Below are 26185 nucleotides of genomic sequence, written 5' to 3' on the forward strand. Positions count from 1 at the left end.
GGTTTCCTACACACATGATTTTTTCTATTGGAGTTTGTAAAAATAAATTAAATTTTTAATTATTTATAAATTAAAAAGTGTAATCAAAATTGTTCTGTTTTCGTTAGTATACAGGCTGTTTGATGAAAAACGCCTCAACCCATAACTTTGTTATTTATTACCCGATTTCAATGAACAAAAAAATCAAAGATATGGTTTTTCAAGTGCTACAAAACAGCCATAAAATGTTTTTTTTTTGGCGTTATCTTCAATAGCTAACGATAGTCAACTTTTTTTTTTAATGGACACATGTAGTTTTTTAGGCTTGGTCTGGTAAGGTTTTTTTTTCTGGATATAATGATGTATTGAAAGTTATCATTTGGTTCATAGCTAACTGAAAAAAAAATAAAACATTTTTTTGTTGTTCAGCTTATTATAAATTTTTAAGAGTGCCGTGAAAAACAATCGGAATACAAAGTACGATAAATGTCATCTAAACGTCAGCTTAGAAGTTTTCATCTGCTTTTTTAAACTTTTTTTATTTAAGTATAAAATAACATTGTCAGTCATGCAGGATAGCAGTCATTTGACTATTATTTTATGTTCGAGTGTAATAAAAATCGTAATTAGTCAAAAACAAAAAGTTAATAGAAAAAATAATAATAATTTAAAAAAAAATATATTTTTTTTAATTATTATTTATGTTTTCCAAGAAAATAATAATAAAACTCTTCAAGATTGCACCTGAAAATTTTCAAACTCATACTTGACATTTGTTGCTATTTGTATTCCAATTGTTTTTCACGGCACACGTGAAAATTTCATAATTAGGGCTCGGATTTTAGGCAATTAAAAAGTCGGAAATAGGTGCCTAAAATAGTCCCTTAAATTACTGCAAATAGTCCCTTAAAAACTGAAAATAAGCCACAATAGGTCCTTAAAATTGTGGTTAATTAAATTTAAAAATGGGTTTTTAAAGTTTTAAGTACACCCAACAAGATATTTACTAATTATTGGGTAACTGTTTACTTTAACTACTTCTGGGGAATTTTCGCCTTTTTTCTGGCTAGAGAGCCTCAGGGCGTCCTCCTAGATCGTGTCCTACCATTCAAACCTTGTGCAAATGCCTTTTTTTTCTCTCTTGTTGTGTGTCAAGGTCGTGTCAAGGTCGCGCCAAGTCTTAGTATAACTAAAGTGTAAGGAAAATTTTCATTTGCACAAGGTTTGACTGGTGGGAAACGATGTAGGAGGACGTCCTGAGGCTGTCTAGACAGAAAAAACGCGAAGTAGTTAAAGTGAACAATTACCAATTATTCTTTATTACGAGTAATTTAATTAATATATCTACCTACGAGTTTGTTAGTTATATACTCGTATTTACATGGCATACAATATATTGCTCTGAATTTTCTATTTTAAAACATTGTCTGTTATCCACCAAAGTGGACTTATATTTTGAGAAACTTCGTTTTTATAGTAGGGACCATTGTATAAACGTTAAAGTTTCTAACAATACCTAAGTGTCACAAACCATTAGACTGTGTATACCTGCACCCCTTCGAACAGAGGCAAACAGATAAACTCTGAAATTTATGCCAGACCAGTCTAATGGTTCCTGGTACTTAGGTATTGTCGGAGTATTTACCGCTGACACCATGGTCCCAACTGTAAAAGCGAAAAAGTAATTCCTCTATTGTACTGCACTTTGTACATTTCAATAATTACATCTCCTTAAATTTCAAAATCATAAAGAATTGTAAATTTTATTGAGGTACCACTTTTACATTTTTAATACCGTAAACTTCCCAGAATTCGAATATTGAGAAAAAATCGCGAAAATGAAATTTATTTTTGGTCATTTTAGGCATGTTCAGGCAGTTATAAAGTAAAATACGTATTTAAAGGGCATTTTAGGCCGAATAGGCAGAATCAAATATAGCTCTAATTACTCAAATTAAGCCAGAAATCATTTATAGACAAGTTTCATACACGTGCCTTAAAAAATAAAAATAGTCCATTTTGCCTAAAATCCGGGCCCTATTCATAATAAACTGAACCACAATTAAAAATTGTTTTATTTTTTTTTTTCAGTCAGCTATGAACCAAACGATAATTTTTAATACATCGTTAGATTCAGAAAAAAAAAACTTTATCAGACTGAGCCTAAAAAACTACATGTGTCCATTTAAAAAAAAAAAGTTGACTATCGTAAGCTACTGAAAATAACGCCAAAAAAAATTTATTTTATGGCTGCTTCGTAGCGCATGAAAAACCATATCTTCGGTTTTTTTGTTCATTGAAAACGGATAATAAATAAAAAAGTTATGGGTTGAGGCGTTTTTTATCAAACAGCCTGTATACATATAGAGAAACAATTTTTTTAATAAAAAAACAAAGTTTGTGAAGGCGTTTAAGGTGTCGCTCTAGTTCTATTAAAATGTCTGCTATAGTGAATTGTTTGATATTAAAGAATATGTAACAGAGGCCGAACACCTAAAAAGTAACAATGCACGAATATTTAACAACATTTTTCGTATTAGTTTAAGGAAAGTCTTAAAAATAACATTAATTAGTAAATTTTGAGGTTGTCTTTGACATATTTCAAGTGACGTTTCTCAGGAAACGATCAAAATTGAACTTTTAGTGTTGAAATATTATTTCCGCACTTGTTAGGAAATATTCCACTTTTCCTAACTCAAATTAGTACATATTCAAATATGTTAGTTTTCCAAACTCTAGTGGGAAAAATTAATTAGGCGATATTTTCACTCGATTTGTTTATTGAAAATTAAAAAAATACATTTTTGTTCCTTCATTAAACATTCAATTTTTATTTTTTTTTCTGCTTTTTGGGATACAAAAAAGTTGCGTTGATTTTAACTTATATGTTATAAATTTATTTATTTCGTTGATTTATTGTTTGCTAATTTTCGATCAGCAAACGCGAAAAATATCCTCTAAAGAAAAATTTCAAATTTCAAATCCATCAGAAACTGCTTTTGGTTACCTATCTTTTTTTCATGTATTTTTTGTTGGTTGAGTAACAGACGTCTCAAAACAATTTTTACCGAATGAATTTTTTTCAAATTTAACAATGCTGTTTCTATAAACTCCCGGTTACACAAAACACAACATCCGCAAAATTAATTCTCTTCCATGTTCAATTTTTGTTTTACACAAATTTTTGCAATGTCAAAATAATTGGCCACATGATCCAAGAGATCAGAGACGGTACAAATACAACAGTAAAATTCAGAAGCTTTCATCCTGACTCTTATTTATCAGAGGAGAGGTTGAAAAATCTCACTATTTTTTTACATATCTAATAATAAAAACTTTTCTTTACTCCTATTAAATGATACTCTAATTTTTATACGTTTGCTGAAGTAATACCACTCATTACTCACAGGTGTGATTTATAAGTCATTACTCCACGTCTTGTGGACACAAAATTGAACTTCCAAAACACGCAAAATATTGTGTTCTCCTGGTATATAATGGCTATTACACACTGGGCTGATTAGTCGCCTTCCACCCTAATAAGTAATAGCCATCATTACACGCCCAACAAATAAAATGCTATTTTACGAACTGTGTCCAGTAATTTTCCGATCTCTAACGAGTTTATCGTCTTTAACATCTCAAAAGTTGTATTTTCCACATACGTTCAACGTATGATTGAACTGATTCTGATAAAACTTTTATAATTAAATGCGAAACTCTGCAAACAAATTTTTTCACCTGAAACTCGATCAGATTTTTTAAAACGAGCCCGCATATTTGTTGAAATCTATCCAGTCTAATTACTGGCGTAAACATGTATTTCTCCAATTACGTTTCAGCTCAACACAATAACCTTTTGTGATTATCGAGCCACCCAGAATTCTTTCTGAAAAACTTCCGCATAACGACATAATCGAAACACAATTATCATCGAATCAAAGTGGGGGCGGAAGAGTGGCGGCGGCGAGCGCATTTAATTTTTCTGATACTCTTCGAAATACCATTCGTTTTATCCAACCCCGAACAATATCAGTGGGGTATCAGGCTCAATGCGTAGGATCGTTTCAGGTGGAGGATGTATTTTTAATTGAGATCTACCTACTTACCCCATTTAGATGCAGGCGTTTCAGGAGCCGCCTCCTCATGTTTTATGTGCATCTGTAACAAATCCAGAAATAAAACATGACACGAAATTCCTTTAGAAATAATTGAAAATTAATCATCCAGTGGGCTACACCGACTGTATCCCACTTACAGAAGTGACGGTTTAATATTTTTTAATTGAGGGCCGAATGGGAAAAGCGTTTCTTCGGACGTCTCAAGACGCCGCGCTAATAAAATGAGAGCCATTTTGTTGTGGGTTTCATGTGTTCCGTTTTCGGGGTAAAAGCATAAAGGAGACATACAAGCTTTCTATTATTATAGTGAATTTCCGGTCCACAATTTGAATACATTTCCTGGGGCTTTTCGTTACGTAATACATCGCACATAAATCCACTTACACAGCGTTAGTAAGACGGGTTAGTGGGATACTCAAGTATTAAACCCGACTGCGGTGTTTCATAATAATTATTAAACAAATGTAATGAATCCTCAAATTATGGGAGAATGGCCTCCAGACGCCGTAACGGCCTTATATCAAGTTAATTAATTGGAGGCGTAATCACTTTCTCGGCCGCGAAGGACCGGTTCGCCGCGAAATCCTCACCATTTAAAAAAGAATGCACCATAAATAAATCGACGAAGTGCCGCTCAACGGCACTGTTCAAATTAAACAAGAAAACCAATTTTGCTGCTAATGGATAGAGAGGGTACTTTGCGAGGCAATAATACCTCGAATCCTTTTAGGAGTCGTGTATACGAAACATCACAGCTCCTCCGGCACGGGCGAAGGGAGTAAAATTCCGGCAATGGTGCCGTCAGAATGTATAACTGTGATCGTAAATCTGCGCACCTAGTTATAAATCTGCTCATTTCCCTTTGCATTTTGTTTGCATTCACCAGATGAAAAGGGTGTACAAGTCAACATCATATAATTTAGTGCTCCAAATTGAGCACACACACCTTATTATAGTCGGGGTAATTTTGTATGTGTATGCAAAATCTTGAGTCACAGTTTGCTTTAGGCCTTAATCCGGTAAACAACACGTCCTGACGTACACCTGAGGGATAAATTGCCGAAGCGCATCCGGAATTCATAAAGTTTGCAATAAATGTGCCCAAAACACGAAACTACAACGCTCAAACCCGATAGGCGATATTTTAAAAATTCTATTATCAGACTATCGATTGGTAGAGATCTCGGTTGACAGATTCCCAGGTGTGACGTCAACGTTTACGTAGAGGGAAGTTTTCACTTCTTTAAACGTCGCATGTCGCGAGGATTCTTCAAATACATTTAGAACTAATCGCTTGAGAATCAGAAACTTTAAATTTGATGGTCCAAAAGGAGTATCAGTATCACTTCTGGCTTTCTTTCTTTTTAAAAAGTTAACACTGCATTTTTTCTTACATTATTTCTATTTCTTTCTTTTGTATTTGTATTCTTCCACCACGAGAAACTCAGCCTCAGTTAGGTAAGCCAGAATGCTTGACAGATTCCCAAGTGTGACGTCAAGCCTCGTGAATGGTCCTCTTCTCAAAATATCGTTTTTAGAATATGTTCAGAAATATTTAAAACTATTTTATCTAAATTTAGTTTTTCCATCTTCTAAAATATTGAACATCATTCTTTCTAATACATTTCGTATTTCTATTGACTCTTTTCTTATTGTTATCAGACAACAAACTTGACCTAGGTATAGTGTTTCATACGGTTTGCAAATTTAATTCAAAATTTTATTCTCGTTTCTTCTACATTTGAATGCTTTTTGTGCAGTCATTCCAATGACAAATGTTCATTAGATGGGTGCGTAACGGCCAACATAACAACAATACAGTGAGCAATTAGGCTAATGTTTTATCGTTTTTATTCATTTATGCCTCCCACATTGACACATAATGGCCTAGATAAAACCTTAGAAAATTATAAGCTGGTATCAAAGCATAAAAGACAGTTTCCTGAAAATGATGTATTGTATTCCCGGTTTGAAACAATAAGTTTTAGTGCTGGGCGTCATTTATATTGATTAAAGTTCTTTACAAGAAGTAGTCCACATTTCGAGTGTGATATTATTTCTGTTAAATTTAGTACGGCAATAATGCAACGCGTTGCTTCTTATTTTATTTCTCTTTCGTCTCACATTTTCCACGTTATTAATTTATCGTTTTATATTACTCACGGCCACACGAAAGCCGTTATTAAATATTTCCGTGGGCCTGAATACCGAACAGATTTGTAAAATTGTTATTTGACGTTTAATTATCGGAAAGTGATCGTTGCGTCGGAGGGAGCGAAATGTAAATACACAAATAATTGTAATATTGTCTCTTCGGGCATCATTAATAATAAAATAAGTAATTTAATTCCAAGTGGGGACCTAGGAATTCGCACAACAAAGAAACTTAGTAATTGAATTCGTTATGTTCGTTTAGCGTATTTGAGAACTCAACTCGCTATCTTCCGAGATCCCATCATGAAGAGAAAGGTCTTAAAATTCAGGAATTCTCACGAATCCAATTACATTCGCGCAATGTACCGTAATTAGGACACTGCTGTACATAGAAAATAAAGTGAGCTGATCCGTAATAATTACGTATTGTGAATCTTGTAGTCGCTGCTATTTGAAGTAGTAAACAGGCATACGTTGCGTTACCTACTGCTGTTTACTGCTACTCTAAAACCCGTCCTAATATGGTACAGTTCGGTCTTAATGCACGTATTTGAACACCAGACCACGCTTGGTTTACCAAGAAGAGAAGCAAACTTGCGCACCTTGCACAGGCACTGAACAGCTTATCGCTTATTGATTCAGCACTCAGACCTGAATAAACTGCAAATTGATAGTATTGTTGTTTCAAGTGCAAGGATCCTGTGTTTTCATGTCTATTGTCCTGGCACACGTGCCTACGAATGATTTCATTAGTCCTTCGCACGGAACCAAGTTGCTGGGAAGGATCCCGGCTTGCCTCGGGGCTAACAATTCATTCGACAAACACGACATACATCTTTCATTTTTCAACGTTTCGGATTTATACCCATAATTTATTTATCATTATTTCTATGTTTACTTTTAATTATATCGAGCTGGAGCTTTCGCCCCACTTATCAATAAATCCGACTTTACGAACATTTTACAAAAAACTGTTTTCGAACTTATTTATTTTCTTTCAATAATTTAATTTCTCGTAGAATCTAATACATATTTCGTTCGTTAAAAATATTTCTTTACATTTTCATAGATCAGAGATCTCGATACCTTTGAACGTTCAAATACAGCTTTTATATTTTGTCCATCTCATTAAATAATAAAGACAAAGAATGACTTCCCGGCGCATCCACCATTTCTATATTTCCAATTAAAAACTTTTTTAGCTGGTATTAAATAGGTATAACGTCTTATAAATACACTATTTAAATTTCTGTCATCTCACTGCACAATAAAAATATAGAATAATTCGTCTGCAACCAATTATTTAGCAAATATTATACAACAAAAACCAATTTGTCAGAATACAATGATTTACAAAACGATTGCTACATTGTATCCATTTCCTTCGAATTAAAAATAAATTTCTAATATTTCCCGACGCATCCACCATTGTTAAATTTACCGCTTTTGTCATTTAATACTGCAGAGTAATTTTCGGTTTTCTATAGTTACATACATATATGTACATACAGTGAGTTTTTTTTTAAGACTGGCCATAGGGTTTTACAGTTGGTTGCAAAAAAAAAACGGAAAACGAAAATTTTGTCCATTTGAATAATTTAAAAAAATGTCATTGAATTTTGACGTTAATTCTAACCTATCTCTTGTAAGAAGGTTTCACACAATGAAAAAATGGTAAAAATGTGTCAGTTTTATTCTGACAGTTTTCTTTTTTTTTGCAACCAACTGTACATGCTAATTTTTCAACTCCCTGTTAACTTTTGTTTTTGTGAAAATTACAAAACCTAGCGCTGTTTTTAGATTAAGCAATAATATTATCTAAAGTCTATTCCATTTAATTATGCAGTATACCGTGCATTCAGAAAACTCCCGTGACATTTCATAAGTACTAACCGCTTAATATTTTAATTGGCTGTACATAGGACCATATAGGACCTCATCATCCTATTACCGACCCAAATTTTAAAAGATTATCGTTACATAATTATATCATTTTGAGAAACTCGAAATGTCAAAAATGTCGGAAGTTTTTTGAATGGATATTAAATAAGGGGAGGCTATGACAGTGTCAGATTTTTCTTTGCTAACGCAGGTAATAAACGTCAAACAACTGTCACTATGAATCAAATTTTAACTCAAAAATGGTTTTTAATTCAGAACATAAAAGATTCATCATTGAATCGTAATGGTGTTTTCATTTACGGAGAATGGACATACAGTGCTGTTGCCTGTTTGGTGGAGTTTCAGTAAAATTTCTAAATTTAAATTGAAGCTGGTATATGCAACCCAAAATACTTCCGTGCATCCAGAGCATCTGAAAGTCTAGATTTGGAAATACGTATCAAAATCCAAAGCCTCCTTTGATCTAAATAATTGTTGATCGCACGGTAGAATAGCATAGGGACTATTTTCCCGTCGTTGATTCGTCAAAATGAGAGAAAAGTTTACACCAAGGTAATGCTCGAGTTTACTAGTGTCAAACTTATCAAGTTTTTGTATCAAACGCATCATTAAACTACAATTTTGTTATTAGAATACCACTACCGTAAGTTCCTTTATAACTTTTTTTTGTTAATTTTGCTTGGAATGTATGTTTTCAAATTTGCCGCGTTCGCCAGTGCGAAACGTTCTCCATGCGAAGCGACATCTACTGTATTCTTAAATGGAATAGACTTTAGTGTCAATTACTACATTCTGTGATACCTAAATGGTTGTGATAGACAATTTACAAAGAAAATGTTATTTGTAAAAAATAGTCTGAACATTACTTTAATAACGATGGATTCATTATCATATCCCACAACTGTACTACAAAACTGATTTGGATATTTTTATGAGAACAAAAGTTAACAGGGTGTTGAAAAATTAACATGTAAAACCCTATGGCCAGTCTTAAAAAAAACTTACTGTATAGAAATAACAAAATCTACAGAATTTTTAGATGTTCTTTATAATTCATTATAGGCATTTACTTATGAATGAAACTCATGATGATTATTTCATGTTTCACTTACCAAATGATGTTTCTTTTTGTTTCTTACAATTTTTGTGTTTATGTTTAATCGCGTCATACAGAACCTTCCCGTGAAAACTGGACCCTTCAGGTCTCGCTCATTCAACTGTGAATAAAAGACTCGATTCTTTTTAGATTTAAATTCTTCTATTTCCTTTAACTGAGCCTACAAATGGCATTTAGTGTTTCACTTCATAAATATTCTATATTGCACGGCTTTTCTCTATAAATTGTGTCTTTTACTGCTCCCCTCAAAAGAAATTGGATCGCATTAAGTGTGGTGATTCAGAATCCCGGATAATTGCTTCTTATCTAAAAGAAAAATGTTAACATTATGAGCATTATGGTTTCCCTTACACTGTTATTGCCTCGAGTTAATACGTAATTAATATCGAGGGAAATGATATTTTCCCTTGATAATAAATCACGTCACTCTGAAAGCAAAATTTTGTCTTCTTTTAGACAGCTTTCAGTACCCGACTTCAATTATTTACATTCAGATCTAAAAATATAAGTAACACGTAACGAAACGTCATCTGATTGTTTGCTTTTGTATACAAGCAGTAACAAGATACTCCAAGACAACAATAAAATTGTGTCTGGAAAAACATCAAGCCGGAACAATACTTTATTCACACTTTTTCAGATACAGACCTACGAGGTTTATACCTAGTCCTTAACTCCAATTAAAATTGAGAGAATATGAAGCAACGTAAATTAGTTTTGTTTTATGAAGCAATTTGTGGGTTAGAACATCACCGTGAGGACATACATGGCGGCCAATAGCGCACACGGATAGGCCAACAAAGGCTGTTGCTCCATTCTTCCTGAAACCGTAACGAACAGCCTCGAAGCCGACATGCTCGACCAAATCACCGACGAAGTTGCCAAAGTAACACCGACTAAGCTCCTCAGAGGGTAAAATATGCCGAACACCGATAATGCGACAATAGGAACTAAGCTATAACCTAAGATACAAGCGACTGTTGTTAAATCGAAGACAGTGTGCGAAGTCATCAATGAGAGCAAACCGTACATGGTGAAACAAGAAATGACGGATACGCCATACACGAATCCGAAATGCGGTTTGTTACCGGCTAAAAACGAACACACAGCGAGGAGCAAATAGAAGAGAATTGGACCTGCCAAATCTGGATTTTTTGTTAAATGTACGGCGTCGAGCGAGTGTTCGGGACGTCTGAATGGGTGAAGGACTACCATTATTTTCTCGATGATGCGGTCAGGATAGATTTCCAGTTCTTCGAGTAAGGACGGTTCGGTGTCAAAGTCGTCAGAGAATGACAGCGGATCGTCCATCCCGACTGTCAGTGCAAGCTACCTTTCAAATCTAAAAACGTAACGGATTTTTATCCCTACCTTCTAGGTTTATTGATTACCTGAAATCAGATTTCGAATGTACGGAAATTTTACATTTTGACAACAGGGTTGACAGGTTTGTCATATTTCAAATTTTATCACCAGATGACAAAATGGGTCTCAAATATTGTTCTAGCAATGAAACAATAAATTTTATTTGTCTGTTCTTGCCCAGTTTATTCAATAATATAAAGGGTATTTCACGAGTGATAATGAGCCCGGCGGAATTGAAAATGCAACCCACAATACATTTGCGACGCTAACTTGGATTTTTAAATATCGTAGGGTTTTAAAATGAAATTATGAATCCATTATAGCTTTGCTTCCAATAATTTTATTTGCCACAAATGACATTTACGAAAAAGTTAAAATACGACGATTAAAATGTATTCGAACGATGAGAGAAGAGACATGATCCTGATTTAAGGCAAATGTAATAAAAAAATGCCTCTGCCGTTGCCGTTGCCCGTTTCATTTAACCTAGCGAATATGACATTTATGTCAAAATTTACGAAACTGCACAGTTGACCATGTTTTATGTTTTTTAAATTAAAAAACAAATATCCACGTTAGCGTTGCAAATGTATTGTGGGTTGCATTTTTAATTCCGTCGAGCTCATTACCACTCGTGAAATACCCTGTATAATGTTCACCATCTTTGAAATGTATATTTTGCAAACTCTTTATTCTCTATCACACTATCAACGGTTCTTTTCATTCGACTTGTCGGTACCAAATCAATACACAACAAAAATACTAAACAATTCATTATTAGTTCTCCCAGCGCATCCACCAATTTATAATTGATTTTTTTTTAAATATTCTGAATTATATTAGGAATAACGATCTGTTATTTGGGTCGCTTCACCACTTCACATTTTAGAAAATATTTTTTACATTTCTTCTAGCCCATCAGATTGCAGATATCTAATTTCCCGGCGCATCCACCATTTTTTCAATTTAGTATCATTACTCTGTGGCTTATTTTTACAGATAGCAATTTGCGGTTTTCCTTATTCTATTCTCTGGAGCAGCATCTAGAGGACACGTTTTTGAAACACTAATTTATCTAGTCGAACCAAAAATATGAAATGATTCTTTCGAGTGTATTTATCAACTTTACAGTTTCTCAAGCTTAAATTTTCTAACTGGAGTTACTGAAAAAGAGATCTTTCCTATTCAATTCACCATTCCAAAATCCGTTAAAACCTGTTTTACATTTCATCTAGTCCATCAGACTACACAGATATCGACAAACGTATTTATAATATCCCGAAGCATCCACCAATTCTATAATAAAAAAAATTCTTGCTTGATATAAAAGATAGCGATTTGCGGTTTACTTCATTCGATTCACTACCACAAACTCTATAAAAACGCGTTTTAATATTTCATCTAGCTCTCAGAAGACTACCGAGACATTGATAAATTTATTTCTAATTTCCTGGCGCATTCACCACATCTGCAATTCATACTTGCAATTTTCTCTTTAATCGCAGTACAGAAAATTCTAATTTTCACCGGAAAATCTATAAAATCTACAAGATTAGTTACGTGTACCAGATTCTCTGAATATTGCGGTGTGATTGCTGGGGCAATAAAACGTCTTGATATTGTCGCAAATAACACAAATTACCGTGAATAAATTAGGCTAATAAATTGTTTGAATAAATTATGTAGCTATTACAGCTACCAAGACGTTGTATCTACTTAAACATTAATTATATTTTCATTGCCTTTAATTTAATAATATGAGAACAGTGGAATTTTTCATGTCTCAATAGCGTAGGTCGCAGCTGTTGTAATATTTATAAAACAGAATACGAGTGATTATAATTTATTCATAGGGTGTTTGGTTTTGGGTAAATTTATAGTCAATCGTACGGCCGATTTAATATCTAGTTATCATGTGTCACGGTCAACAAACTACTTAACAATATAATAATGTAACTTTAATAACAAGCGTGTAGGTTGCATGTCTTGTAATTTAAAAAATTCATTTTTACGATGTCAGATAAATTGTGACGGCGTAATTACACCGCGATACAGAGTGTCTATAAATGATTGCACTGAGAAATTTCTGCTTTGCAGATAATAATTCATTATAACTTCCTAGTCGAGCATTTGCTAATGAACCGATGATTAGTTAATTAGAATTATTTAGTTTATAATTCAAATGCTAAAATTAGCAATAGCTTAGAAGCTGACGCAAGAGCGAGTCAGTTTTTGCAAAAGTCAAGTGCGTCAGCAATACACCGTACTCGTATTATATTGGTTTCTCATTTATTGTGACCGCCCACACGGATACAAATAGCTTCTTTCGCAAGGTTCATTAATTTCGGTGAAAGATCATTTGAACCAATAATTTCCCAGACGTTTAGAATTGTATTAAATGAGAGAGTGGAAAGCGTCTGCCGTTTGTCGAGAAAATTTAATATCCTTTCATTCGTCCTGTATTTTATATCATCAAGTCCGGCTCTAAATACACTTCGCTCGAACAAAGCAAATTTTTCGGTTTTGTTAACGTGTCGTCGAAAAGTGCTTCGCTTCGTGGGCGGTTACGCAAGTGTGGCCTCCCTTTCAATAATTCCTAATTAAGACAAAAGTGGAAAGAATTTAAAAATTTGCGGATGAGTCTCCGGAAACACATTTTATCTCTTCATAAATTTAATTGGCTGACACAAACACGTGGATGCAAAGCAAGTCGGTCTTTCAGTCGACATTTCCTTCTTTTGAAGAAATACCGGACGCATCGCACATCTGAATAATTGAAACGTCGAAATTAAGTTAGGAATTTTTAGAGAAAATAAAATAATTCATTCGGAATGTTTCTCACTGGCAGATGAATAATTCATGAGGAGCAGGAGATAAGGCGACCGCATGAAACAAAACAACAAATGAGGGGTTCGTGATTAGCGCGGACATTTATAATTACTTTTTGGGGCGTCGTTTTGTGATAATCTATTATTCAGATGTTTACATCGAGTCGTTAGAAGGGCCCCATTAAAAGCGCCATCTTTCTACACTTCGTCATCTTTTCCATGAAAGTTTAAGTACCCCTAATCTACCTACCCCTTTTAGTTGCCTATATTAAATTGTCTGCGGAAAACATCCCTGCAGAGCTAATGAACTACTCTCCGACGTTACCTGTTCGATGCAACACTCGAACAAATGTTCCGGTTGTTCATCATTTAACACCCGAGACTTGGCCCTTTTTACCCCGCAAGTTTTTGTTACGGCATAAAACCAAAATGTTGGCCAACTTCTAGTGTCAGTTGCTGTAATTATATTTTACTCGAGAGCTTAACTTTTAACATACCGGATTTTTTTTCATGATGTTTAAAAAATCAACCCCTATAAACATTATAACTTCGCCTCCTCGAATATTAAGACTTGATATTAGGGGATTTTAATTTCACTCTCCCCAACTTTCTCGCTCTTTTTACATTCTCACGTTCCCGCTTCGCCTGGCTGATGTCATAATTATCTATTTTTGTTTGATCCGGCGCTCTTCCTGAGACTGTTGTACGATCTCTTTGTTGTTTCTTACGCGAATTATAATTACCAACATTTTTAGCCCTTAACGCAAAATGCAAAAAAATCATTCCAAAAATTACAACGCCAAATACGTTTCATTAAAACGAGTGGATATGCTCTCATTTTTATCTTGTTTTAGAATTACTAATCCACATATTCATGTTGTTCGATAAAATTTATTAAACATGAATCTACCACTGCCATAAAACACCAATTGCAAATTTTACAACTTTAATAAATCACTGTGAATATTTTTGAAACTGGAATTTCTAAAATAAACATTCTGATCCCGCTTGACAATGTTAAACTGAATCTATTAGAATTAAATTTGTTTCCAACAATTCTCGTTTTCCACATATATACAGGGTGATTCATATAGTTTCATTAATATTTTAACCAGTGGCAGATTCCGGTCTCAAAAGACTCTTGACAATAAAATTTTGAGTCATACATCAAAAATTGGCAAAAATTACCATATCGGTTTTTTCACTAAGTAAATGCCATTCTCCGCTAAATCATTCCACGTTACGTCCTGTGTATAACAAATGTCATGAATGTCATAATAGAAGCAAACAATTGTTGCTATTAGAGAAAATATTGATTCGCTTTAGTTTCATTTTGACAACAATGTCTTACAGTTTGTTTCAACGTAAAATATTTTCATTTATCTGCAGTTTTTAAAGGGTGGTAGTACATTCTTCAACATGCTTTATCTTTAACAATTTTAACCTTAGAACCTAGACATTTTTGTCAGAGTGTCTAGGAGTTGGAATCTACCACCGGTTAAAGTTTGTATGATACTATATGAATCACCCTGTATATCACAAAAAAAGTCCCAGAAATATTTTTTTACAAAAATCGACAATTCTTTTCACCTACAACTATGAATGTTTTTCCTGAGATAATTACACGGTCGTCATTTTACAGTCTCTTAAAAAATCCGATCGATTGTTTCGTCGGAAAATTATCTAAAAATAAGCCTTTCCAATTTGTGAACGTCCATATTTAATGTTAGTGACCCAATTTACAATCGAATGCTTTAATTATTGATTCGAACGTACGTTTATGTTTTAATCCTGAGCTTAGAGATTCATTAGTTCCTGCTTTGTCCTGTTCTACGCCTCATGATTTTCCAAATCGGAATAAGTTCTCAAGTGGAATATTACAGAGCTTAACGCATTTTTAATGGTGTTAATTTGTAAAGACAGCAGATTCGCGTGACTCTATAAATGTGAAGTTTTCTCATCATACTTCCATTTGCTTCTCCAATGACTTCTCGAGATACGTCGCAACAATCTATAAAATCACGAGCGGAATTAAAATTACTGCAGACTTGACGCTTTATTGCCGGATTTTTAACGAGTCGACGGATAAATTAAGTTTCATGTCCATACTTCAAAATTGTCCCGAGTGGAGTATTTCCCTTGCAGATTTACATAAGAAGTTATAAACGACGATATTAGAGTAAGAACGTACAGCAATATTTACATTGTGTTGCAATGAATAAATAAGTTATTCTTTTGAAGTTCACTCGTTGCAGTGAAGTAAAGCAAATAGTAATCGGGAAATCAGGATGCAAGATGCCAAATCATTTTGAATTCCTAAAAATTCCACTTAATTGTTTTTTGCTTTAGACTATTTCCAAACGCAACAATAAATGTTGGACCCTCACAGATAGTGGAAAAGCAAATCCAATAGAAATTAGAAGACGGTGGGGAAGTACCGGTGGCGCCAATAAACATTCCGTAACAGCTTCCTTCAGACGGTTTTTCCTTTTTGTTAATTACTTTAGATAAAATTAAGTTTTCTTTCTAATTAATTCCAACGGTGGCGGATAAATGTAATTGGTCGCTGAAATAAATAAATATAATTTCACGTTCAAACAACTTGTATTTCAAAGTCGAGACGTAATACTTTCAATTTGAAGAAAGAAATAAAAGGGAAACTTTGTACGTAAGCAGAGTCTCGCAAAAACTTGAATACATTTTTAAGCGACCTTTTAATGATCTAATTTACAAATTATATCACCTGTTTAATGCCACGCATTTCCACGATGCCAATTAATAATTTGTTAATTTTTTATTAGAGATCGGTTTGTGATTTTCTGTACTTGATTCTTCACCACAAAAAACAAAATGTTAAATTTCTTCCACTTTAGCACCCAACAGAGTTATCTAATTTCTTTCCCTTTACCCGGCGCATCCCCCATTTTTTTACAACATAATTTGTTATTTTTCTAATACAACATTAAAATACGTAGTTTAATTTTTTTATTAGACTCATATGGAGTTTAGTAATGAAATTTCTACAATTCTAGTCTACAAGGAGCGAATCTATAATAAAGCAATTTCACATGTCTATTTCTAGATTACACTCAAATTTACTAAAATTATGGCGCTGTCACAAAGCCATTAATCAAAATTCAAATCAATTTGCTTAAACTTACACTATACTTCAGCTAGATTTAATCTGGGAAGTAGTAGGTGTTCCAAGGAAGCGAATATAATAATTTAGTGGAAATGGCGAATCTAAATTGTGTTAAAATAGTCCAGCTTTGTAATATTTTGATCGTTAATGATGGTCTTGGTCTGGGCGTGATTTATCTGCCCAAATCGATCAAAAAACGCTTTTGATTGGGAGCTTTTCGTGCTTTGGAACGGTCAAGTCTGGATCCTTCGCCCGCATAAGAGCCGTTAAAGCTCCCACGTGGAGCTTTTGATGGCTGGAATATCTATTTGTCAATAGCGTCGAAAATCTGTATTCTTAGCGGAAAAAGTTATTTCGAGTGTATTATTCAGTCTGAATAATGGTGATTCGAAGACGATTTCCGGGAGCCCGACGATTCGGAGGTGTTTTAAAATAAATTTCTCCGGATCGCATCCGCCCCGCGTTTTGTTAACATTTCTCGAAGACAAAATCTGGGAGGCAACTGCGCAAACAGACCGAGTTATCATGTGTTATTCAAGCTCCATCCGATTTCCATCCCACATATTCGCCTAGCAAAACACGTTACAGACAATCTGTCGAAATCTGGCCTCGTATTAATTATTATAGCGCGGCACGTGGTAGTTTTGTAGGGTGTAGTTTTGGTAGATTTTAGTTCTGCTTTCGCCCCCGTGGAACACTTCCGTTCGCACAGCTGCTTCGTCAAGTTAGCTAACGTAATGAAGATTACCCGCCCCCGGGGACCATCTTCGAACTGGAAGTTAGATAATCACCGCTCACGCTGCTTTTATCGCACTACACCATATTCTGCTCGCATGCTGATCATGCGACGAAAACTTCAAAATATCTTTTTATTCGGGGGAGATATCCGAGACGAGGCGAGGCCACAGAAATTTTCATTTCGAGATCTTTTCCGATTAATCATTTCTGGTGCGGTTGTGCCACGATGAAAAAAGTATTTGGGGGCGCCGTTATTGACCAGTTCTCAATGTTTGAACCTGCAATTTACGCAGCCACAAGTTCAAAATGGACGACGATAATCTAATTTTTTACTCATTTTAATCAATATTTGAGTGACGTCTCCCTTTTTTCAGGAGTGGTCGTCTTTGTGTCGCTACTTTTTCACGATACAAGTGTTCACCATAAAAAATTAATAATCCTGAAAATGCTGCTTTACGCCTTAATGCTTCCCAAACAAATTTCATTCAAATCATCCAAGTCAGACATAAAATCAAAATATTATTCCTTTACCCGGCGCATCCACAATTTTTAAATCACTACATACTTTCTTTCATTAATTAAATTACTCTTTAACATACCTCGTTAGCTAAAATTTTTGTATTTTTACCCCATATGTCTTTGCGCGGCGCCTTCACCATTTATATTACGTTAAAAGAAATCCATATATTCTTAAGAATATTTGCTATTATATTGTCAACGAGAAGGGTAAAGATTTTTTGTCAATTCAATAAATAATTCCTAAGTCTTTTTTGGCCTCCTCAACTCTAAATGACATGTTTACACATTTTGAGCAGCTAGGGTATCTTGATTTTTACACACTAATCAAACTATCTGTCATTTTACCGCACGGAGTGTGTAAAATAACAAGAAAATTTTAAGCTTTCTGGAACATCAAAAAAAATGTTTAGCGTATCAGTAAAGTCCATTTATATTAAGACAAGATACCGCTACCATTAAACCGCTCAGTTTTCAAAAATGAACAGAAATTAATTGTTTTCTTCTAAAGTCTGATGGCGCTATCTTGTGGTGTAAATCGTAAGCGTGTCAGTTATCGATATAATAGATAACTTTCTGCCATTTTATTAATTAAATGTCAGTCTTTGACAGGTTTTGCAAAATTATTGGTTACAACAAATTTCAAATTTGAGAAAACAAGTACTTAATGGGTCGTCGGCCAAAAAAATTAATACATTATTAATGCGGTAGGCATTTTACATCGCTCAGTTTTATTAAAACACTCCCGCTGCGCGGTCGTGTTTCAATCTAAAAACCTCGCGCTGTAAAATGTAGCCTACCGCATATGTAAAGTAAATAACTATTAAAAAATATTTGTAAGCTCACACAGAAACTGACAATAAATATGACTCTCAGTCAGACGCATCCACCATTTTCGTATCTTTTTACTTTTCAAAATATGAAAATGTTACGATCATTTTAAAAACGGTTTTAGAATTGAAAAAATCGAAAACTATCTTAGAATGTTGCCAGTCAAAAGAGTAGAGTTTTTTTTATTGTTATAACCTCACAACTTCTTTGTCAATTTTTTCTTTAACCCCCACCATTTTTCTAGAGTACAAAATTGATCGAAATTAAATAATGTTTTAATTAATAACTGAACACCTAACACCATATCTTTGCATATTTTACCAAATTGTCCAGCGCATGTACCAGTTTATTACATTTTTTAATTAAATTCCCAAATAAAAATTACTATTCAAGTGAAATGTCCTTTTTGCAGGATTTTTGCAGGAATGGTCTAAAACAAGAACTCGCCGTAAAAAATTAATAATCCCGAAGAGAAATTTTATTACAAACTAGACTTCATTTCATTGACACTCTGCGTTCGCTCGTCCTCTTAAAACAAGCCAATTTGAATAATAGATTTTTGAATAAACTTTTAATTAAATGTGTTACGTAAATAACTGCAATCAGGTTTGAAAACCGGAATTGTCGTCCCTTTCCCGGTTAATTTTTTGTGGGACATTCATGTGCATACTTCAACAGCACGCCGCAGCACGCAGTTTTGCAGCTCTTGTAATTTAACAGTTGGCTATTTGAAGAATGTGGCTGCAACGCGTTGCGGTTTCCATTTTAGCCTTTGAACCGTTTCAGCGATTGCCATACGTGAACGTCACCCCCGACCGTGGACTTTTGTGTCCGTTTTGCCGTCGGAGCAGCTGTACTTTGATTGTTTTTCCAATTCGGGGGATTAATTTTTATGTTTGCTAAATCGTCGGTTTCGGGCTGACAAATGCGGCCACTTCTTATCTAAACGATGTCTATTTGTGAAAATGTCGGTTTGATTTAAGTGACAGCAACTTAGACACAAATGACAGGAATGTAAATTCAAACATGGCCACGACACGCGAAATAAAAGATTGTTATTGCGATCGTGCGGCTCACGCTATACGCGACTAAAATTAGACGAAATTATTATAGCCTAAATTGAAATTTCAGTCCGGATAGGTTCGGTTTAAATTCTTCCATAAATCAAGTCGAGACACACCTGAAAGGTTTCAATCCGATTGGATCGTCGCCGCAATAATGAAAAGTGTTGACCTCAAGTCTTACAAAGTTCCACCAACACAGTCTTTAGCATTTTCCCTAATGAGATAAGAGGTTTATGGGACTTAGCCTAAGTTGACCTGACGTTTTGGAGGAGATAATTTAATAAGTTCAGAACCATATAAGAACCAATTTATCGCCATTATACTCGGATCTTTGACATCGACACCGGCTCCCTAATTTTATTGGATTCTGAAGCTAACGATATTAAAGTGATAACTAACTCGCTCCAATATTTACACAACAATCAAAATCCCATAACAGTTCTTGTCTTAATCCTAGTCGCAGTCAATTTTGGGGGGAATGCTTCCAACCAGTTTATTTTTAGCTGTGTTGCAATCAGTAAATATTGTTTGTGAATTTAGTTTATCAGTCGGAGCGATTCAAACCCAATCGTGATAAAATCGAACAAATGGTCAATAAATAAAACAAATCGCTTTAAACAAAACCGAAAATATTTTATGAAGCTGTTCGGGGCTCACTGACAAAATCGAATGGACTGGTTGGGGCACAAATATTTCCAAAAAATTGTTCTCTTATTGATGACGAGATTTATTATAACACTTTAGCGCCGGACACACTAATTTAGCTATCGCATTGTGTGTTGTTGAATAAGTTAATCAATTCGCATAGCCCTTGTCAATTTTTGTTCCGCCTTTTCATTAATATGATCGGTGGAGTGTGGAGTGCCGACGTGAAATTAAAAGCCGCCAATTTGCATAAATCAGACCGAATTGCATTTTGTTTGACTTCACCGTCGGGATTCTCCACTGCAAAAATTCGCGCACATCGAAGAACCACCTGTAGGTGAAAAATTTTTAATTCCCCTCTGGCAACCTCCATATTTCATTAATTTTAGTAAGATTGGGTAACAACTGTTCCTTGCATTATTCAGCAAATCGCGACACTGTAACTGACATGTGACATTCTGGCAAATTGGGTTACTGTCTTGGAATGGTTTTACATTAAAGCGCCTTGGCTCCGGTGTGTGTTGGCGCCAGAAAATCTACTCCGGTGATTTTCCAAATTACACGTGCTAACTACATTAGTGCAATTTTAAATTGTCGCAGTGGCCAAAGCATGAAGCACGACAGAGCAATTATTGCAATCAGGTCATCTGCTGAGTTGCACTAGGTAGATCGTTGCATACAAAATTCGTGTCTGCCGCAGTATAATTAAACCGGCGACAAATTTTGTATCGCTTCGTTCATTGTGTATTAGGGAAGTGTATCCGCGCAGGGGGATGCATTAGGAACGTGCTGCATCCAAGCACTGTCGATTTCCTCATTCATATCATACTGCTGCATCCGATATGTTTTTAAAAATTCATTTTCTTTGTTTTCATCTAGATTTATTTCCAAAGAACCAAAGACCAAAGAACCTAGAAGCTGTCTAAGGTGGGCATGGGGAGAACTTCCACTAAGATATGCACTCATACAGAGGTCTTTATAACGGAATGTGGAGTGGAGCTATGCTTGCAGATCCGGTTTAGTTTCATAATTCACAATACATATACAATCATAAAGAATAATATACCGGGTTATAAATTTTTCATTGGCATATACGAGCAAATATTTTGATTATTTCATAGAGTTTAAAATATTATTTTATTTGTTTAATTTTTTTTTATTTCTTATTACATTTAAAATAAAATAAGAAAATACAAAAATAGAGACGTGCCGGATTATGAATTGTGTATTGCTTTTATAACATAATACGAATAAGTATTTTCATAAGTTAGTTAAAATCCCGTGTATTTTCTTATGCAGATTCATTTCCAATTCAAGGTTGTTCAGCTGATTGTCTGGTTCTAAACTGGTTCTAAACTGTTGGCAAAGCGACATTAACCAATATAATAGGCGATGAAACAAAAACTCATCAAATAAAACATTTTCAACTTCAAAATGGGAAGAATGAAGAGTTGTTAATCGAATAAATTCAACATATTTTGTCCAACGAATTCACCATTTTTGCAAAACAAACTGGAAAAATTAGAATTTTTACAGTTTCTTTACAAACTATTTTCAAATTTTCACAATACTGAGGGTCAGTTTATTCGCGCGTTCAAATGAAATCCTCGGCTGAGTAGGCGTTGGAAAAGTTAAACCGTTTAGAACAGTGTAAAGTTTGAATTTCCCGCGGTTTGACACGAATGACATTTATTAATGATTAAAGCTCAAATTCTATGCAAATTGCATATTTGTTTCCATGACGTATACATATAAAATTTTGGATTTTCTGGGCGTATTAATAAATTTTGAATGAAATTAAGTCATTTTGAAAATGCATATTTTGCATATTTTAAACACCTTGAGCATATTTTTGGCAAAAATGCATATTAGTGCATATTTCTTCAATTTTCCAGATTTTTTTTGTCAAAAGTACAGGGTGCCCATTTTATCTCTTCCCGCCTTACGGTTTAGCAATAGGCAACACAATACATTGCACAGATATCTTGGTGGAAATTATTTATTTTTTAAGATAAGAAACATAGTCAGCCAAAGTGAAACATTCAATATGCCACAAAGTGACATAACGCATAACCTAATAGTTTAAACTAGAGTTCCTCTATTTTGAAGTATTTGATGACTGATGTCATCCATGACGGTAATATTCAATGCAACCTTTTGAAAATTTTCAAAAAATTTTTTTTTTAAATATAGCAATCTCCGAAAAGTAAATTGTGCTGCCTATTTTGTAGTTTTAAGGCGGGAACCGATAAAATGGGCACACTGTATGAAATAAATTCATTAAAATTTAGACGTCATCTGTGTTTTTCTTAAATGGAAATCCCCTATTTTTTTTCTCGATTCTGATAGCTCTTTTAATTGTCTAACGACAGTGTAAAAATTTTGTTATCTTACATAAGGAAATTTGTGAGAAAAAAAATAAATTTGGAAAAAATAAATTTTATAACGAAAAAAAAAAGCCAAATAGTACTATGTACCAATTTCACTCGTATGTGTTATTTGTTTTACAAAACGTTTTCGAAAATGGCTTATTTAACAGAAACACAACGTATAGAAATTTTAATTTTGATTAGGTGCGGGGATAAAACTAGATAAAACTAAAATAGGAGAAATTTCTTCATAGATTTGTTTATTGTCAACAAGCTGGGAATGGCAATTCGAACATTTAATTTCTTAATTTTAAGTATGTATGTACTTTGTAACACAGTTTTTGACTTGTTTCTGTTCATTACAAAATTTATTTTTTCCAAATTTATTTTATTTTCTCAAAAATTTCCTTATGTAAGATAACAAAATTTTTATACTGTCGTTTAGACAATTAAAAGGGCTATCAAATCAAGAAAAAAAAAATATAAACTAAAATTGATCCGTTCAGATTTTTTTTTTGATTTTGTTTAATTTTTAATTCCATACTTTTGCCGCTCACTATTTATTAATAAATTTTGAATAAATAGATTAATTCTGTGAAATTTGTCTTTTTTTATAAAAGTGATCGAGCGTATTATAGCATGTTTATGCATATTTGTGCATATTTCAGTGCATTTTTAGCCAAAAAGCGTGCATATACATGCGCATATTTTCTTCATGAACATGTTTGTTTTCAGCAAAGGGTGTCTTTAGACATTTGCTTCGAAAATAGGCATCGTTAAGTTATTCTATTTTTAATGTAAAAAAAGGAAGAAAAAAAGAAAGATTTTTTGGCTCTAAATTTTAGGTCAACATGCTCCAATTAATCTACGCTTTAAAAAAGCACAACAATTGACGCCTTCCCAGCCTAGGATTTCATTTGAACGCGCGATAGAAAGAGAATTAAATACCGTAAGAGCAAATAAAAAGCCATTAAGAATAGAGCTATGAAAAAGAAAGTGGCGTGTCTTTGATTAAGAACTTCGTCATGCATTTGTGGAATCCTGAAATGGGTTAAAAACAATTATTATAGGTATTATTGCATTTTTTCTCTGCAACTTACAGTGCACAAGCTCATTATGGACTGTGTCATAGCTACCCTTGATGGCATTGTTTTTGCTCTTACGGTATTTAATTGGAATTCAATTTTAATGAGCGATTAATCCATGAATCCCGCAACTTCGATTGGTTCAATCCGATCACGTGTTCAGTTAATCTCGCATTTGATTACGAATAACTTAATTTCGTTTCTGTAAACTGGCCGTAATAATATCCAAAAAATGATTTGAATTAATCCAAGCTATATTTTAATTTCTCAGAAAACTAACCATTGTTGGCCACGGCACCCAAAAATTTTATTTAAGATCTTGTAGTGTTGGATGTTTTCCTTATTCTAAAACTAGAATTATAATCTAGGCGAATTTTTGACTGATGACCAGTCATTTATGTCGCGAACAGCTATAATTCCAGCTTTATTCAAATTTTTAATGCAAATCAGATTATTTGCATATTAGGCAATAACATGAAAGTTTGCGAATTCGCCTGACAAAATATGGCACTTCGTAGATTAATTCTAGCTTACTAATGTCACAGAAAACGTATTTATTTGTTAGCTGAGGTCATGCATACATTACCTCCGAGACTTCATTCTATTCGTCCCCACATGCATATATTATTATAGTGTCATATCTTGTGTTTATATACCAACGGGGTAGACTTACATCTATAAAGTTGACGTAATGGCCGCCATTAAGGATTGTGGCAGGAGATTAACTCCACTTTATTAGATAAAGGTCATAATAAGCACATAAAATTGACGCTACATTTCTACTAGTGAATATTCCAGTCCAGGAACTGGGACTCCCCGGATTGAGATTATTTCCCAAACGAGTTAATTTTAAAACGACTCGATGCACATTTACTCGAAAAGTGTCGGCAGTAATTAAAAAACATTTTCCTCTGGCATGCCACTCAAACGACACAGAAATTCTGTGCGCTCTGCCGACCATTGTTGAGTGCAACTCTTTATGAGGCAACAAACTGCAGCCCCAAGAGGCAAATTATCCGAATTGTGAGTACTGAAAAATTACGAGGTAGTGCTGCCAACCTGTCGGAGCCAGTCGACCCTGCTGACGACCTTCTAAATAAACATGCGCCATATTTTTATCGCCTTTCCGAATTTATCGTGTGGTCCCCGATTCGAGGACGTTGCTAGATGATCCTGCGGTATTCCCGGCTATCTGAACGTTTCACACGTCCGATCCTCGTACGTTTCTAATGCCCCTTACATATTGCCTCAATATTTGGCGCACGTGCGGCAAATGTGCCACCCCCGAGTCTGCAACGGCCCCGCACATGCATCCAACGATCCACCAATCTGCACTATTTTCACTTGGCCGAAGCGAGCCCTTTCTGTATTCAAAACAATCCGCCTGTAACGGCTGCTTAATGTTTTATTTAAGCCACTAAATCTTTTATGGCTTAGAGTTTATGACGGTATCGGTAAACATTCGGGGGCTGGAAGATTTTTATCCACATCCTGAATTTTACAACCATAGTTTGTCATTAAAACAATCCTCATTACGCCGATTTCGCCTATCAAAAACTAATTTAGGTGCGCCAGTTTGATTAAACAATGTCACTAATGACGGCGGCGTAATGAGACGAGTGGTACTGTGTGTGCAACAAAAACTAGATTGTGTTTTACGTTAAAACACTTATTAAATGTTTCGGGAGAGTAGAGTTGTTGATTGTGCATCTAAATTCGGAACGAATTAAATTCGAATGGTAACAAGGCAAATATTTTCACAAAAGTGTATTGATCAAAACACGTCCAGTATTTAAATAATAATCCACAATGAACCATTAAATAATTTATTTGTTTTCATCTGTATTGATAAAAAGCTAACATATTCCGCTTAATTTGGGGTGATGCGATTTAAAATTATGCAGGTATTGTAGATTTAAACGAATCTGGTTGTAACAAAAAAAGACCTATCCATTATTTTAAGCGCAGCAACACATGTTTTATTCGGTCAAGCAATTAAATTAAATTACGGAGTGATTTGTGTTGCGCCGGGACAAACGGTTAATGAATTAATGCATAACAATGAAGCTGAAATAGTTTAATTCGGTACAGGACGCAGCTCTGCAAATCTAAGGTGGTCATTGTTGCGCTGAAGGCGGAATCCCTAATGACGTTGTCTGTTGCAACAAACGCTCCCGTTGAATGTTTCCGTCGGTTTTATAGGCCGAAACAGGCGGAAACATGATTTGCAAAGTTTAAGGAACGCGACACATTATTTCATTATGCTCAATCCAGGAAACAAAATTACAAAGGAAATTAATCCGACGGTGTAACGTGGAGCTCGCTTGTA

At 34.4% G+C, this 26185-nt stretch overlaps 1 protein-coding gene, 1 long non-coding RNA gene and 1 pseudogene across 2 annotated transcripts in view; 1 reads left to right on the plus strand and 2 right to left on the minus strand.

Moving 5' to 3' along the window:
• Positions 1-26185, minus strand: part of LOC138135512 (uncharacterized) — a 131746-nt gene that overhangs the window by 34926 nt on the left and 70635 nt on the right. The window contains exon 2 of the long non-coding RNA XR_011161001.1: positions 4089-4140. This is a non-coding gene — a long non-coding RNA (uncharacterized lncRNA). The remainder of the gene's footprint in view (positions 1-4088; positions 4141-26185) is intronic.
• Positions 1-26185, plus strand: part of LOC138135493 (lachesin-like) — a 121769-nt gene that overhangs the window by 10529 nt on the left and 85055 nt on the right. The gene's annotated exons all lie outside the window — the stretch shown is intronic.
• Positions 9878-10823, minus strand: LOC138135506 (protein YIPF5 pseudogene; annotated as a pseudogene).

Source organism: Tenebrio molitor, chromosome 7 (assembly GCF_963966145.1).
Source record: "Tenebrio molitor chromosome 7, icTenMoli1.1, whole genome shotgun sequence".
Taxonomy (NCBI): domain Eukaryota; kingdom Metazoa; phylum Arthropoda; class Insecta; order Coleoptera; family Tenebrionidae; genus Tenebrio; species Tenebrio molitor.